General features: G+C 44.7%; 1 protein-coding gene across 2 annotated transcripts in view; it reads left to right on the forward strand.

Annotated features, from left to right (window-relative positions):
* The window catches only part of XIRP2 (xin actin binding repeat containing 2), a 263945-nt gene that overhangs the window by 39641 nt on the left and 206530 nt on the right, over nt 1-17774 (forward strand). Inside the window, exon 1 of one of the 2 annotated variants that reach the window (XM_075317289.1) lies at nt 3481-3658. The exons of the other annotated variant lie outside the window; for it this stretch is intronic. The gene's annotated coding sequence lies outside the window, so the exon portion shown is untranslated. Of the gene's footprint in view, nt 1-3480; nt 3659-17774 lie in introns of those variants that run through there. 2 annotated transcript variants of the gene reach the window in all.

Genomic DNA, 17774 nt, shown 5'->3' on the forward strand with positions numbered 1-17774 from the left:
TTAGATTTATTCCAAACTGTAAATGCTAAATTTAATTAAACAAAAATGAAATGGCAAAATTGCTGTTCTTTGGAATCTATGGGGTAATAAGTAATTAGAAATTAATTTGGATGTGAAAATTGTAATGATAAAAACGACAGCTCATCCTGCAATAACCCAACCCTCATACAACTATCAACAGAAAAAAAAGTTATATCCTGAAAGACGAGGAGATAAAATCAAAAGCGAAAAAGAGCTGGCGCTGGGTCCGGTCACATTCTCCTCCATCAACAGAAGATTGGAAACAGTAGAGCTGTGTAATTTGGGAGGAAGGCGGCAGCGACAGGTGCAGAAGGAAAACCTGTATGGTCTCCACAAAACGTATTGAGACCCACACAAATTTTGTGTTTCACAGTTTGCTGCTTCAGTGTTTTCAACCTTCAGATGTCTCTATGGGTAATGAGGTACAATTATCCACATTACATAAGTTTTTCAACTTTTATGCACAAATACATCAAATTTATTACAATTACAAAAGACTCAATATTTACAGTGTTGACCCTTATTTACCAAGACTTCTGACCTTCGCCTAGCTGGGTATCAGTTTCTGGGCTAATTCCTGACTGATGACAACTAGTGATGAACGAGCACTACCATGCTCAGGTTCTCAGTACTCGTAACTAGTGATGAATGAGCACTACCATGCTCGGGTGCTCAGTACTCGTAACTAGTGATGAATGAGTACTACCATGCTCAGGTGCTCTGTACTCGTAACTAGTAATGAGTGAGCACTACCATGCGCGGGTGCTCTGTACTCGTAACTAGTGATGAATGAGCACTACCATGCTCAGGTGCTTAGTACTTGTAACTAGTGATGAGCGTGCACTACCATGCTCGGGTGCTCAGTAATCGTAACTAGTGATGAACGGGCACTACCATACTCGAGTGCTCAATACTCGTAACTAGTGATGAACGGGCACTACCATGCTCGGGTGCTCAGTACTGGTAACTAGTGATGAGCGTGCACTACCATGCTCGGGTGCTCAGTACTGGTAACTAGTGATGAGCGGGCACTACCATGCTCGGGTGCTCAGTAATCGTAACTAGTGATGAACGGGCACTACCATGCTCGGGTGCTCAGTACTCGTAACTAGTGATGAGTGAGCACTACCATGCTCGGGTGCTCAGTACTTGTAACTAGTGAGGAGTGAGCACTAACATGCACGGGTGTTAGGTATTCATAACTATTGATGAGCGAGCACTACCATGCTCGGGTGCTCAGTACTTGTAACTAGTGAGGAGTGAGCACTAACATGCACGGGCGTTAGGTATTCATAACTATTGATGAGCGAGCACTACCATGCTCGGGTGCTCAGTACTCGTAAGTAGTGATGAGTGAGCACTACCATGCTCAGGTGCTCGGTACTCATAACTAGTCATGAGCGAGCACTACCATGCTTAGGTGCTCAGTACTCGTAACTAGTGATGAGCGGGCACTACCATGCTTAGCTTCTCGGTACTCGTAACTAGTAAAGGGCCCAGGATGGGGAACATTATACTAAGATAATGGTCATTATACCAGAAAGGGGAACCAGGATGGGCAACATCATACTTAGATGGGGAACTTTATAGCAGGAAGGTGCTCAAGATGAAAGACATTATTCCATGAAGGGGGACAGGATTAGAGACATTGTAATTGGAATGGGGTTCAATACTACTGGAAGGGCCAAGAAAGCGGGACATTATTACAGGAAGGGATCAGGATGGAACATTTTTAATGGAAGGGGCCCAAGGTTGGGGCATTATTATAGGAATGGGCCAAGGATGGGGGAAATTAATATAGGAGAGGGCCAGGATGGGGGAGATTATTACAAGAAGGAGCCAGGATGAGGACATTATTGCATGGGGGGTGAACATACGTGTCTTTATAGGATCTAGAACACTACATCTATTCAACATGCTTTGGGGCCGATAGGACACTAGTTGCGCCATAGATATATGGCGTTGTTTATAGATATATTTCATGCCGATTGTGTTTTTGTTTTTTTTTACACTGCATAAACTAACTTGCTGTTCTTGTTTGAAAATCCCCAAAAGTCAACTTCTCTTGCGGAAACGCTGAGTTTTATATGCAAATGTTCCCATAGAATTTCTGGAGATTTAGAAAATCTGCTGTTAAAAAAAATGCATATGCGGAATGGTATGGAAAAGCACTAAAATGAATGTATCAATAAGGTTTTGACAAAGCCAAATAACAGGAGGTATAAAAAAGAGCGTTATTTACAACATAACATAATAAAAAGAAACAAAAATTGTGGCATTAAAAACATATGTAAAAACCCTAAAGGTAACCTAATGTATCTAATAGGTGCAAAAATGCTGCAGAAAATCTACAACATCAAAACTCACCAATTACTCATTGTGGGAAAGTAGCCTGAGACATATTAAACAGTAAGGCCTAGAAAACACAACACACAATGAGTTAAACGGTCCTAGTGGAAAGTGATAAATAATCACATTCCACTCAAACCAATTTTACTCTATGGGGCCGGTCCCATGTGCGATTTTTTTTTTTCTGAGCCCTAATCGGACCGAGAAAACAATCACAGCATGCTGAGGATGGAATCCGATCTGTTTTCACTTGCATACATACAAGTCTATGGGTGTGAGTGAAACATCACACTGCACTTGGATGACACCGGAGTGCAGTGCGATAATCGCATCAGCTGATAATGGAGGAGATGGAGAGATTAGTCCCTCCCTCTCCTCCACAGCTGTGATCTGATCTCAGGATCACATCATAGTCGCATTACACTCGGAGCACGCTTGCTGCAGAACGGGTGTCAAGGGTCATTAGCATCTCTTGCATCGGATGCTAAATGCTTGTTTGGCCTTAGCCTAAATCAGCAAACTTTGTGTAAACCAAAATTTATAGCAGGCTCAAATCATGTCCCCAACAGATTTACTAAAATGAATAAAAAGTGGACAATCCCTTTAAGCCACCTATAGCCGGCTGTTGTGAAGCCTGCTGTCACTGCCTCATGTTTAGTTAGCGTGATATAAACTAACAGCTTCACTTACTCAGAATTCTTGCAGCACTTAACAGCTATATAAACCAGTGCCTCATACTGCCATATAAAATCAAAGTGTGATACCTGAGCTTGTGGGATTCATTTACCCCCCAATCTCCAATCTGCCAGCAGTACGGATAAGTGCCGAGCACAACAGTGGTCCCATCTTTCCAACCGCTTATAATTAATCTTCTATTTCCATTCCAATAAAAGAAACAATGAGTTGATCAGAAGATATAAAAGAGTAAAGTTTGGGTTTTTTTGCTATTGGGAAAGTTAATAGCTTCTTTCCTAACAGATTTCTAGAGACAGAAATTAAGTCTGGCACTGGCCAAACAGGACTCAGGCCCTAAAAATAGCCCCCAGGGTCCACCTTTTACATGGAAGCAAAAATAAAATCAGCTGTCACCATTAACGCATGTCTGAGAAGGAACGAGCACTGAGTGTGGAGCTGGTCTCCACAGGCTTACTGTAATATACCGGGGACTGGGAATTATTCTATATAGACAAGAATCCAATTATTATCCAAAATTATCCAGAAAAAGCACCAGAGGAGGAGCTGCACATCACACAGAAGGTGGGGTGTTACTGACATAGATGCTATAAAGGTAAGAATTTATTATTTATTATTTTATTCCGGTAGTTATTTATTATGTTTTAGTGTATGTCAATGCACCTAGTAGTCAAGAAAGGATTCGATAGTGGAATTGGGGTGCGTTAGGGTCATTCACAAAGTAGTGATTTTTCTTGTATGCAAAAATAGTCGTAGTTTGATCTGTGTTTTTATCAGAATTTAGCCAGTGTTACTTTTTCGATCAGAGTTTGTTAAAAGTTTCACCAAGGCTTATGAAATCAAACCCTAAACCCATCCGTGTTAACTGGACAGCACACAGTTGGAACACGACTCAAGAGCTGTCCGAATTTTTCACAGTCTCATAGCCTTGCACAAGTAAATTAGTTCGAGATTCGGATTAAATTTGGACATCTCCGAGATTTTGTGCGGACTGTTCACTAAAGCGGGCTTTACACGCTGCGACATCGCTAATGCGAACTCGTTGGGGTCACGGAATTCGTGACGCACATCCGGCCGCATTAGCGATGCCGTTGCGTGTAACACCGATAAGCGATTTTGCATCGTTGCAAAAACGTGCAAAATCGCTAATCGGCGACACGGGGGTCCATTCTCAAATCTCGTTACTGCAGCAGTAACGAGGTTGTTCCTCGTTCCTGCGGCAGCACACATCGCTGCGTGTGACGCCGCAGGAACGAGGAAGCTCCCCTTACCTGCCTCCCGGCCGCTATGCGGAAGGAAGGAGGTGGGCGGGATGTTACGTCCCGCTCAGCTCCGCCCCTCCGCTGCTATTGGGCGGCGGTTCAGTGACGTCGCTGTGATGCCGCACGGACCGCCCCCTTAGAAAGGAGGCGGTTCGCCCGTCACAGCGACGTCGCCGGACAGGTATGTATGTGTGACCGGTCTGGGCGATGTTGTGCGGCACGGGCAGCGATTTGCCCGTGTCGCGCAACAGATGGGGGCGGCTACCCACACTAGCGATATCGGGACCGATATCGCAGTGTGTAAAGTAGCCTTTAGTGAAAATACGCAGGCTGATCCGCACCAAAGACTATATAGGTAAGAGTTCAATCTGTGAAAAGCACGTGTGGAGGAACTCAAAGGAGACAAAATGACCTCTGAGATCTGATTGAACCCAAAGTCCTCAACTTTTTGCTTTCAAGCCAAATCTGGAATTTTATTCCAACTTACTACTGCAGTGTGATGGCGATAGAAGAAGAGAATATCTAAAAAGCTATTTGTTGAAATACATTTCTGCAGTTATACTTTTATAGTGTCAATCATAAATTTATATAAAGACACTATGTACCATATTATGGCCATTTATGAGATGCACAAATCCATGATATGGCATCCATAGGACCCAATGTATGTATCCAATTTTATACAGTGGCAACGCAAAGTTATTTCGACCAGATTTCATGTGATGCCTTCATTTTAAGGGCGAATAACCCCATAATAGTAGTGTCATGGACTTCACGTGCCTGCATAATTCTTCCATCCACCCCTTATAGAGCTCTTGATCTTACTTAACAAGACAATAATATACTTAAGGTATTTAAGGCTGGATTCAGATGTCCATATATCAGAGTCTGATTATGAACTATGACTATTTGACTGGACGTGGATGTACTGACCTCAGCTCAACCGGCTCATATCCATATATGCCTACGAGACTGTTGAGGAAACCTGCTGCAAGTTGGTAATTCATGGCATGAATTAGGCTTAAAGGGAACGTGTCAGGTGCAATATGCACCAAGAACCACGAGCAGTTCTGGGTGCATGTTGCTAATCACTACCTAACTGTCCCTGTATCTAGTTAGAGACATAAAGAGGTCTTTAGAAAAAGTATTTCTAAATATCCTTTATGATATGCTAATGAGCGCAGAGACTAGTCACAAGGGTGTTATATCCCCCGACTAGTCTGCCCTCTTAGCATGGTAGTACGCCAACAAGGACGTGCTAACATGCTATCCAATGCAGCATCACCAGCGGTGGTGTGCGCACCTGTATTCGCTGTGACTGCGCTTCTGAATGATGGGCACTTCCGGTCATGCTCAGTAGACCTCTATGAATCCTGGATGCGTACACCCGGCTTCATACTGCGCATGACCAGAAGTGTGGGGCATTCAGCTCAGTATTCACCACGGACACAGGTACGCGCATTACCTCTGGTGATGCTGCATTGAATAGTATGTTAGTATGCCCTTTTGCTAAGAGGGCAGACTTGTCTGGGGAAGTAATGCCCTTATGACTAGTCCCTGCGCTCATTAGCATATCATAAAGGATCTTTAGAAATACTCTTTCAAAGATCTCTTTATCTATGCTAGTGTATACAGGGACGGTTAGGCAGTGATTAGCAATATGCATCTAGAACTGCTCATGGTTCTACGTGCATATTGCACCTGACAGGTTCCCTTTAATAGGTACTGTCTCAATAACACTCAGAAGAGAAGGGAAGATTTACAAAGCAAAAATACTGTTGAACTCTTTGAACGTTGAGTGAGACGTGCACTATGGGTATAACTAGCATCTACTGTTATAGGGTGTCTAGAAGTAAGTGGCGACATAAAAAATATTCCCAATATACCATACATGGAACACTTTTTAGCACAAAATTTAGGTAATGAAGATAAGTGTCTAGCTTCCATGGATAGCAAGGTTAGGTGTGCAATAACTCTCCCCCATAGGGATGCCTTACCTTTAGGGTTTGTTCACATGTGGCATTTTCACAGCCTTTTTGCTGCATTTTTTATGCATCATATTTCGTGGGGAAAGTATGTAGCGTTGTACAGCACTATCAATGAGATTTCTGAAATATCAAGCACAAGCTGCGGGGTTTTTTTTCCTCCGCATGTTTTGCCCTCTTCTGCGTTTTTGCCTAGATGCATGTCAGTTCCATCAGGCTTTTTGCTGTGGTTTCTATTCAACAGAAGAGGTGAAAAATGCTAGTAAAAATGCTGCAAAAATCATATGTAAAAAAGACACTCTGTTTTTTGGTGCAGATAAAAACCCCCCACAAAAATGCAATTTGTAAACATATCCTCAGGCTGCCTAACCTTTAATTAACATTGCTGTTATTAGAATTGCTATTTCTTTAGTAGAAATGTTGCGATAAGGACTGATTCAGTTCTTGGCCAAATCTGGGAAAATAATGTGCCATATATCCAAAAAAAGAGACCTGACCATATACAGAAAATGGGCACTGAAAAGCTTAAACCATGTGCACACTGTGATTATTTGGGGAGTGTTTTACCTCAGAATTTGTAGCCAAAACCAGGAGTGGGACAATCAGAGGAAAAGTATAACAGAAACACGGAACCACTGCTGTATTTATCACCCACTCCTGGTTTTGAGTACATATACTGAGGTAAAAAACTCACAAAATGCTGAACGTGGCCTAATGGGTAGCAGAAGATAAGGCCATGTTCACATGTTGAGTATTTGGTGAGATTTTTACCTCAGGATTTGTAGCCAAAATGAGGAGTGGCACAATCAGAGGAAAAGTATAAAGCCGGAGTCACATGTGCGACTGACTCATGCATGACACGTGCGAGTCTAGGATCACATCACCCGGCATGGCCGCACATTCTCCTGGCAGGAATCGGTCAGCTCATGCATTTCTATGCAGCTGAAACGTTCCTGTCCAGAGAGTGTGCGGCCGCTTCGGGTGATGTGATACGAGACTCGTGCGAGATACGCGCAAGTGGGATTATTGCCGAATAAAAACACAGGCACCACTTCTGCATTTTTTTACCCACTCCTGGTTTTATCCTACAAATACTGAGGTAAAAAACTCACCAAATACTTAATATGTGCACATGGCCTTAGTGTGAAACTACTCTGCGCATGTGGTGATGTGTTTTCATTGGCTCTCAGCTTACTTACACATGTCTCCCACTGGTACCAATTCACACTAGATTATAATTCATTCATAGGGTGGGATGTTCTGGAAAAGAAGTAGTATTCAATTTAAATTGGATGTAAAGGCCCCGTTACACGCGTCGATTTATTGTGCGATTGCATGTGCGATCGTACCCGCCCCCATCGTTTGTGTGTCATGGGCAATTTGTTGCCCTTGTTGCACAAAGTCGGTAACCCCTGTCACACGGACTTACCTTCCAAACGACCTCGCTGTGGGCGGCGAACATCCTCTTCCTGAAGGGGGAGAGATGTTCGGCGTCACAGTGACGTCACTCAGCGGCCGCCCAATAGAAGCGGAGGGGCGAAGATGAGCGGGACGTAACATCCCGCCCACCTCCTTCCTTCCTCGTTGCCGGAGGACGCAGGTAAGCTATGTTCGGCATTCCCGGGGTGTCACACGGAGCGATGTGTGCTGCCTCGGGAACGACGAACAACATGCATCCAGGAATGTGACTGATATTATGAAAATGAATGACGTGTCAACGAGCAACGATAAGGTGAGTATTTTTGCTCGTTCACAGTCACTCGTAGCTGTCACACGCTATGATATCTCTGATGATGCCGGATGTGCGTCACGGAATCCGTGACCTCGACGACATATCGTTAGATATATCGTACCGTGTAACACCCCCTTTACTCAACAGTGCACATGTTTTTTGTGCTGACATCCGTCCAAATATAAACTATTAGATAGCGATGATGCACCCTGTGGAGTGCTGAATTTAGCAGCTAGTGAATTAATGGCACTGATGGCTGACCTCTCACTATAGGACCAGCCTAAGGCCTCGGTCACACGTCTGGTGTTTAACGCACCACTCCAGCGTTTGTTCTTCAACACTGCAATGGTGCTTTTAATCTAAGTCTTCTGCCCCCAGTCTCACTCACCGTCCAACAACTTCACCTTCTACAGCAGACACTGCTCCAGTCCCATGGCTCCATCTTGTGACCACAACTTCTGGTTATCCAGAAGTCAGAAGTTACGTCACAAGTCTATGAGAGCCATAAAAAGGTCCAGAATGAGGCTCTCATAGACTTGTATTGAACAGTGACCTCTGGAGCAGCCAGCAGTTCACAAAGTGTCGTACACTGACCGGAGCGTTGGCGATAGAAAGTGAAGACACCGGAAGGCGAGTATAAGAGTAGGGTCAGGCATCTTAATATTAAAAGCACCACTCTAGTGGTAAAAAAACCCCCCAGCAACACTGGAGTGGTGCTTTGAATATGTATGTGTGAAAATGCTACTGGTGTCATCAGTGTTTTGGATTTGTGGGACATCAGTGTATGGTCCGTGTGTCTGTATTTTCATCAGCGTTATTGTGTTTTTCATGGATCCATCAATATATAAAGAAATGACAAAGCTTCTCCTATACTTTTCAATGTTAAACACGGATAATACATGGATGATATCTGTGTGCTTTATGTATTTTTCACGGACCCATAAACTTGTATTGACTTTTTTAATTTGTGATACTTGTCAGAAAATGGACATGTGAATAGCACCATAGGTTATAATGGGTACATGCTGTATCCATGAAAAAAATGTATAGGATATGTGTGTGCCACACAGACATGTAAATGAGGCTGAAAGAAGTTGTATATTAGGCCGGTGTCCCACTTGCGATTACCGCGCGTATATCTTGCGCGTGTTTCACAGTGCATCACTCGTCATGGACTCACACGCTGCTCACAAGTGTGGGTCAGCTGCATAGAGATGCATGCAACCGACCCGCTCCTGTGAGCAGAGTGTGAGTCCATAACGGGTGTTGCACCATAAAACTGGCGCGAGATATACGCGCAGTAATCGCAAGTGGGACACCGGCCTTAATTTACCATTGATGGCCTGTCCTTAGGATAGGTCATCAATGTCTGATCACCTGGGGTCCGACTCTCTGCACCCCCGCCGATCAGCTGGTTCTCGTGCCAGTTGTGCTAGTAGGTCACAAGGTAAGTCACAAGGTGGCGCTAGACACATTTGTAGAAAGTAAAGGAAGAGGTAGCCAGACAGGCCGAGATCATAAACCAGGAGGGCACGACAGTACACGGGGGCAAACAGAGACGAGGTCAAGTTACAAGCCACAGGTCAGAGCTGCCCTGTCTTCTGTTAGCAGCACCATTCAGATTAATAGGAGACAGATGTGGAGTACATGGCCACAGCCACTATCGGTTGACAGGGCAGCTCCGGAACTGAGCTTTTCTGGTCACAGACTGCAGTTGCCAGCACAACGAACAGCTAATCGGCGGGGGTGCCGGATGTCAGGCCTCGGCCAATCAGACATTGATGACCTATCTCAAAGGATAGGCCATCAATGTTAAAGTAGTGGACAACCCCTATAAAGGATATTTTAAAGGGTTGTATACGGCTTCAGGTAGTAGGCTATGGAATGGGACCAAACTCTTCCCTCGTCCAACAGTTATCACTAGATACTTCTCATCCCTGAGAGGAGATGGATCTCCTTGGCTGCTGTTCTTTCCAGCATTTCTGCACGCAATCTGCAGCGTGTGCACATACCCTAAACCTTAATTTCTTTCATTGACGACTTTGGTCACCTTGATTGGCCTCAAAATATACAGCTTGCAAAGAGCAATATTATGAAATTTCACTTTATGTGTGGTTGAAAATTCACCAAACCCCCCGCACCAAAACTAGAAAACAAAAGTATTTGTACAGGACTCACTGCAAATATACAGAGAAGTCGTTTTGCATACCAAAACCTTAGGTCATTATTCTGGGTGATTTTCTGGAACATGGCACATACATATTTTACTATGTCGGCTGTATTTTTATGCAAACAAATAAAAACCTAGTATCTTTATATCACTGAAACACATTGCTGGAGCGACATTGCTTCGCGATGAGCTTCAAATTAATGCTGCGAACATAACAAATGTACATAGATTACTGTCAAGAAGTAAAGAAAAATATGCATGCTCCCGAATTGTAGACCAGGTTATTCCATATCGGTTATGGAACCATTACAGTTTAAAGTGATTTATTCCTCGGGATTGGATATTTTAGCGAGTAATGAAACCAGGAAGGATAAACTTTAGTTTTTAAATCAGCCGAAGTAAAGATTCAATGACATGCTCCGTGTTTAATAATAAAATGTGTTCTGCCTGTCTGCATTCGCGCTTAGGCTCGTTGGGCTTAGAAAAGTCGGAAAACTTATTATTGAGGCAAATGCCGTGCCATTAGCTAAATTTATATTTGGTATGCATTTCAATTTCAGAAAGGGAAGCAGAAAGACACAGAAGTTAATACGGGATTTGCAGGTGTTTAATAATCAGTCGTAAAGTTGAGTCTAAAGGCCTCTTTACACACTGCAACATCGCTAAAGATATCTCTGTAACGTCACCGGTTTTGCGACCTCCCCAGCCACATTGCAGTGTGTGAAACGCATCAGCGACCTGGCCCCTGCTGTGAGGTCGCTGATCGCTACACATCTCTGAGGAACATTTTTTGGTCCTTTGTTTCCCGCTGCACAGCATGCATCATTGTGTTTGACACCGTTACAACGACTTCGTTAGCGACTTCCCTTTCAAATAGCTGCTTTGACACGTCCCCAACAACCAGCGAGGTCGTTCTGCAGGTCTGTATCGCTGCTGCGTCGTTGGCCAGATCTGCCTGTTTGACAGCTCACCAGCGACTGTTAGAGACTTCCCAGCGATCTCAGCCAGGTCGGGATCGCTAGTGGGATCGCTAGAAAGTCTCAATGTGTAAAGGGGCCTTAAAAGGTGCAGTGCTGTATATAAGATATAAGAGTATGGGAAGGACGTTCAGTCCTTTCTCTATGTATTTGGGCTTAAATGTAAATATGTTTGCAAAATGATGTGATTACTGTATGACCAGACTGGCCTTATGCCGATTATACCCTGATCTGACATGTTGTCAAGTGAAAGTTGAGCCTGGTGCTTATTGATAAAATGTCTGATATAGGCAACCTGGTCAGGATCTCTACTGCGAATGTGACGAAAAAACTGCCCAAAAGACTGGCAATGAGTCACATGACTGTTTCCCGCCAAGAGACAAGAAAAATGGGGAGACTAGTTCAGAGAAATAGGGATAGCTGTAGATCTCAGTTGTGCTGAAGTACAGTCAGTAGGCCAAAATCCCCACCATACCCCACAGAGAGGGATAATGGGATACTGAGATGTTACTCTGAAGGTGGCACAGAAGTGAATGGCAGAGTTCCCTCAGAACGAATATCACATACACCGTCATCAATGTTTGATCCGCCGGGGTGCAACACTCACACCACCAATGAGCTGTTCTCAATGCTGGTAGCAGGCAGCCAGAATTTTTAAATTGCAGAGCTGCTCCATCTTCTGATAGCGGCTGTGGCCAGGTACTACATATCCGCCTCATATTCATTCGGATGTGCTGTACTCGGCCGCGGCCACTATCAGAAGACATAGTAGCTCCAGAACTGAGCTGTCATGATTCCTATATGCAGAACATTCTGTATTGTTCTACCATGCTCTCCTGCAGAGACAGTATATATTTGTTTATGGTGCAGAGTGTTTTGCAGGATGAATGCTCTGCTGGTTGTTTCACAGCACTGGGTATCACGCTGGTCCTGGGAGGTGCTCTCACAGATGCTTCTCGTTCCCGGTGATGGCTCATCTTTAGTGAGTGTGTTAACTCAGATGCCGATAGTCGTACTTCCTGTTTACAGTTGTACTGTTGCCTCCCGTAGTGCTCAGTGTTCAGATCTTGGTCTCTCGACTCTGGACTCCTGTTTACCCATCTTTGCCTGTCCTCCCCTGTTTCTGTTGTGACTTCCCGGCTTCTGACCTTGGACTTCTTCCTGACCACGTCCCTGCCTGCTCCCTGTATTTTATATATGTTCTCCTGGAACCCTGATCTTCGGTTTGTAACTTGACCTAGTTTTTGTTTGCCCCCGTGTACTGTCGTGCCCTCCTTGTTTATGATCTCGGCCTGTCTGGCTACCTCTTCATTTACTATCTACAAATGTGTCTAGCGCCATCTTGTGACAGTCTTCACATGAGCATTTCCGGCTTCCTGCTGCCAGTGACAGCTCTGAGAACAGCTGATCGGTGGGGGTGCGAGGTGCTGTACCCCAACCAATCAGACATTGATGACCTGTCCTAAGGATAGACCATGAATGTAAAAGTAGTGCACAACCCCTCTAATGTGAGGACTTGTGAATTCTCCATGTACAATAATGGATCACCTTTTCTTAGAACTCTACACTGCATTCCTCTTAGAAATTGTATGAATAAATTGACAGCTCGGTGATACCAGACAGTCAGCGTCTGATGAGTTCGGGTGCACTCACACTAGCGCATAAAAAAAAAAAATCGGTGCAATTGTCATGCAGAAAAGGATGATTTTTTTCTCAGTTGTCATACGTGTGCTGTCCCTATGTAATCCATTTTTTCTCTCAGCAGCTAGTATTCATTCACAATTATTTACAGGACAATTTATAGTGTCCTATGCTGTGGAATGGTAAAGTATCCATAAAAACGGATGGCACTGGGATGGTGTGACATCTGATTTTTATCTCCAACTCATAGACTAAAGGCCCCGTCACACGCAGCGACGTATCTAATGATATATCGCTGGGGTCACAAATTCTGTGACGCACATCCGGCATCGTTAGCGACGTCGTTGCGTATAACACCAATGAGCGGCCGTTAACGATGAAAAATTCTCGCCAAATCGTCCATCATTGACACGTTGTTCACTTTCAAAAAATCGTTGATTATTGAGGTCGCAAGTTGTTCGTCGTTCCCGAGGCAGCACACATCACTACGTGTGACACCTCGAGAATGACGAACTACAGCCTACCTGCGGCTGCCGGCAATGCGGAAGGAAGGAGGTGGGCGGGATGTTACGGCCGCTCATCTCCGCCCCTCCGCTTCTATTGGGCAGCCGCTTAGTGACGCCGCACGAACCGCCCCCTTAGAAAGGAGGCGATTCACTGGCAACAGCGACGTCGCTAGGCAGGTAAGTCCGTGTGACGGCTCCTAACGATGTTGTGCGCCACGGGCAGCGATTAGCCCGTGATGCACAAACGACAGGGGCGGGTACGCTCGATAGCGATATCGCTAGCGTTATAGCTGCGTGTAACGGGCCCTTTAATTAGATAAGTCTCGTCCAATTTATGCGTTCACTCAGCACATGCTGCGATTTTTATCCTCGCACCTAATACAGCTGATAAAATGTATAAATTTTGAGGAACGACATAGAGGTAAGTAAAGTTGCTTCAGAATTGATATTTGGTGGAGAATACAAGTATTTTCACTATTTCTTAATGGGAATCTGTCACTCCATCTGAGAGCAGCATAATGTAGAGACAGAGACCCTGATACCACCGATGTGTCACTTACTGAGCTGTTTGTGGTCATTTTGATAAAATCAATGTGTTTTCTGCTATAGATCTAGCAGTTATACTGAGCTCATGAATATGCTGGACTAAAGGTCCAGTCACACTAAGCAACTTACCAGCGATCCCAACAACGATAGGGATCGCTGGTAAGTTGCTAGGAGGTTGCTGGTGAGATGTCACACTGTGACGCTCCAGCGATCCCACCAGCAACCTGACCTGGCAGGGATCGCTGGAGCGTCGCTACACGAGTTGCTGGTGAGCTCACCAGCAACCAGTGACCAGCCCCCAGCGCCGCGTGGAAGATGCTGCGCTTGGTAACTAAGGTAAATATCGGGTAACCAACCCGATATTTACCTTGGTTACCAGCGCACAGAGCTACACGTGCAGAGAACAGGGAGCAGCGCACACCACTTAGCGCTGGCTCCCTGCTCTCCTAGTTACAGCACACATCGGGTTAATTAACCCGATGTGTCCTGCAGCTACATGTGCACAGAGCAGGGAGCAGCGCACAATGCTTAGCAATGGCTCCCTGCTCTCCTAGCTACAGCACACATCGGGTTAATTAACCTGATGTGTCCTGCAGCTACATGTGCACAGAGCAGGAGCCGGCACTGACAGTGAGAGCGGCGGAGGCTGGTAACAAAGGTAAATATCGGGTAACCAAGGACAGGGCTTCTTGGTTACCCGATGTTTACTGTGGTTACCAGCCTCCGCAGAAGCCGGCTCCTGCTGCCTGCCCATTTAGTTGTTGCTGTCTCACTGTCACACACAGCGATCTGTGCTTCACAGCGGGACAGCAACAACTAAAAAATGGCCCAGGACATTCAGCAACAACCAACGACCTCACAGCAGGGGCCAGGTTGTTGCTGCATGTCACACACAGCAACATCGCTAGCAATGTCACGAAAGTTGTTCGTTAGCAGCGATGTTGCTAGCGATGTTGCTTAGTGTGACGGGGCCTTAACTGGCAGCAGGTAAGTATTCCTGTAATGATAATCTCCTGCTGATTAAACTGTGATTTTATCAAAACTACACTAAGCAGCCCAGTAAGTGACACATCGCTGGAATCAGGGTCTCTGCCCCTACATTAGTTGGCAAAAACCTGGTGACAGATTCCCTCTAAGTAGACATGTCAGTAAAGCCAAAATGTCTTCTTTAAACCTAGATTGGTATTTTCCACGTTGTGGCCTTTCTTGATATTCGTCAAAATTGCAGCCACTTCCTCAGGTCTAGTTCCTCACTTGCTTGTATAAGTGGAACTCAGATCTCTATCCCCAGCTGAACTCTTACTTTCCAGAAACAGGTCCCAGGACAAGTACAGGACGATCTACAAGAACAGCTGGCCACTTAATGCATTAAAGGATCTGCGATACACGCTCTTAGATTCCTCCCATCTCTGGTAGAAGTCTGTGCTTTCGGTGCATGAATAGGCAAAAAATATATCAATTTTAGACTAACCCTCTCCAATACAGGAATATAGTAAATAAACATTCTATACGTGGTCAATTTTCATACCTTTTAGCAGGCAATTATTTGTCTTTGATTACAGAGAAGCTTTTCTACTGGAAAATTCTGAAATTACTTTTCAAATGTTTTTGCACTATTTTTGCAGCATTTTTTAATGCAAATTAAAAGCTGATTTACAGATTTCAGAAATCTCATGAACACGCTTGGTTTTATTTTCCTGATTGAATTTGAGAAGTGCAGCGTTTTTTGAAATTTTCAGCATGTCCACTGTTTCATTGTTTTTGCAGCTTTTTTTCCACCAATAGAATTCAATCAGAAAGTGCAAAACATTGCAAAACAACGCAGCAAACAAGTTTTTGCAGCTTTTTTTTTCTTTTACTGCATTTTTGGTGAATAAAACTAAAGACCCTGTCACACACACAGATTTGTTGACAATAAGCTGTGGCCACCACATGAGGACTTTCTCATAGACTTTGCTTGAAAATCAAAACGCATGCATTTTGGCATTAAAACGCTGCAGTTCAAATCGCTGCGGAAACGCAGGTAAAAACGCAACGTGGGCACATAGCCTGTGAATGTACCTTTAAATGTTTAAAGGGTTTGGCCATGTTCTACCCAAATATATATGATGCTCTGGATTGGGCACAATGGGTGAACGTTCTGAGAGAGAATAGAATAAAAAATGGTGCCAAAATAAGGCAGCTTTCAAACTACGTTTTTTTAACATGCGTCCTGAACGGTTTTTTAACGCAAAAACGGATCCAGTGCAAATGCGTTTACATTTCAATGCATTTGCAATGGACTCGCGTCAACATGCGGTCACCTGCGTTTGTGTGCGTTATATTGAGGATCCAGCGACTTGCAGTTTTTTAACTTTTTTCAAAAATGCTACTTGTAGCGCTTTTGAGCTGCGTCCAAATATTGCAAATTGCTGGATCCTGACTATACTGCACGCAAACGTATGTGAACGCTGGCATGCTGATAGACAGGATCCTGCTTGCTCTACTGAGCATGCACAGAAACCAGCCTGGTGTGATCAGTCTCTCTCTCCCCCTCCCTCTCTCCCCTGCCTGAGAGCTGCGGAGGCTCGTAACCAAGGTAAACATCGGGTAACTTGCTTGGATACCTGATGTTTACCTTGGTTACGTGTGCAGGGAGCCCGGCTCCTAGCACCTGCAGACACTCGTAACCAAGGTAAATATCGAGTATCCAAGCAAGTTACCCAATCTTTACCTTAGTTACCTGTGCAGGGAGCCCGGCTCCTAGCAGCTGCAGATGGTCATAGCCAAGGTAAATATTGGGTATCCAAGCAAGTTACCCGATGTTTACCTTGGTTATGAGCCTCCGCAGCTGTCAGATGCCGGCTCCCAGTCTCACGTTCAGTTCCCCTCAATCCTGATCACATGACTCCAATGCCCGCCCATAAACTTCAAGTGACAGGATCCTGCAAAATAACACATGCATGCGTTTTTCTCTGCAAAAACAGGATCCGCTTTTGCAACAAAAAAAAGTTCATGACGCATGCTAAAAAAATGTAGTGTGAAAGCAGCCTAAAGACGGCTTTGCACACTACGACATCACAGGTGCGATGTCGGTGGGGTCAAATCGAAAGTGACGCACATCCGGCGTCACTTGCGATGTCGTAGTGTGTAAATCCCTAGATGATACGATGAACGAGCGCAAAAGCGTTGTTATCGTATCGTCGGTGCAGGCTTCGACATTTCCATAATGCCGGTGCCGCGACAGGTACGATGTAGTTCCTCGTTCCTGCGGCAGCACACATCGCTGTGTATGAAGCCGCAGGAACGAGGAACATCTCCTTACCTGCCGCCAGCGGCTATACGGAAGGAAGGAGGTGGGCGGGATGTTTACATCCCGCTCATCTCCGCCCCTACGCCGCCATTGGCCGCCTGCCGTGTGACGTCGCTGTGACGCCGCACGACCCGCCCCCTTAGGAAGGAGGCGGGTCGCCTGCCAGGGCGACGGTCACAGGGCAGGTGAGTGCATGTGAAGCTGGCATAGCGATAATTATCGCTATGCCAGCTATCACAATATATCGCATGTGCGACGGGGGCGGGGACTATCGCGTGCGACATCGTATGTACCAGCAATATCTTATGAATTGTACAATTAAAATCAATATTGATTTGTTGAACATAAAATTTAGCAATGTCATCGTGTAGCTAACAATTAATACATTTGCGAACTGATTTACAATAATTAAAAAAAAGAAAAAATTCTGCAATAAGAAAATAAAAAACAGAGTAATTGAACCAAGTTATGAATAAAATATTGTGGGGGTGCTAATGTCAAGGAATATTATAATCTCTAGCACTTGCTTCACACGCTGAGTGTAGAGTTGGATTCAAGCAGTGCAAAGAGGTAGCATACGATGTGTGTAGACCCGAACTT

The sequence above is a fragment of the Anomaloglossus baeobatrachus genome, chromosome 7 (genome assembly GCF_048569485.1).
Source record: "Anomaloglossus baeobatrachus isolate aAnoBae1 chromosome 7, aAnoBae1.hap1, whole genome shotgun sequence".
Taxonomy (NCBI): domain Eukaryota; kingdom Metazoa; phylum Chordata; class Amphibia; order Anura; family Aromobatidae; genus Anomaloglossus; species Anomaloglossus baeobatrachus.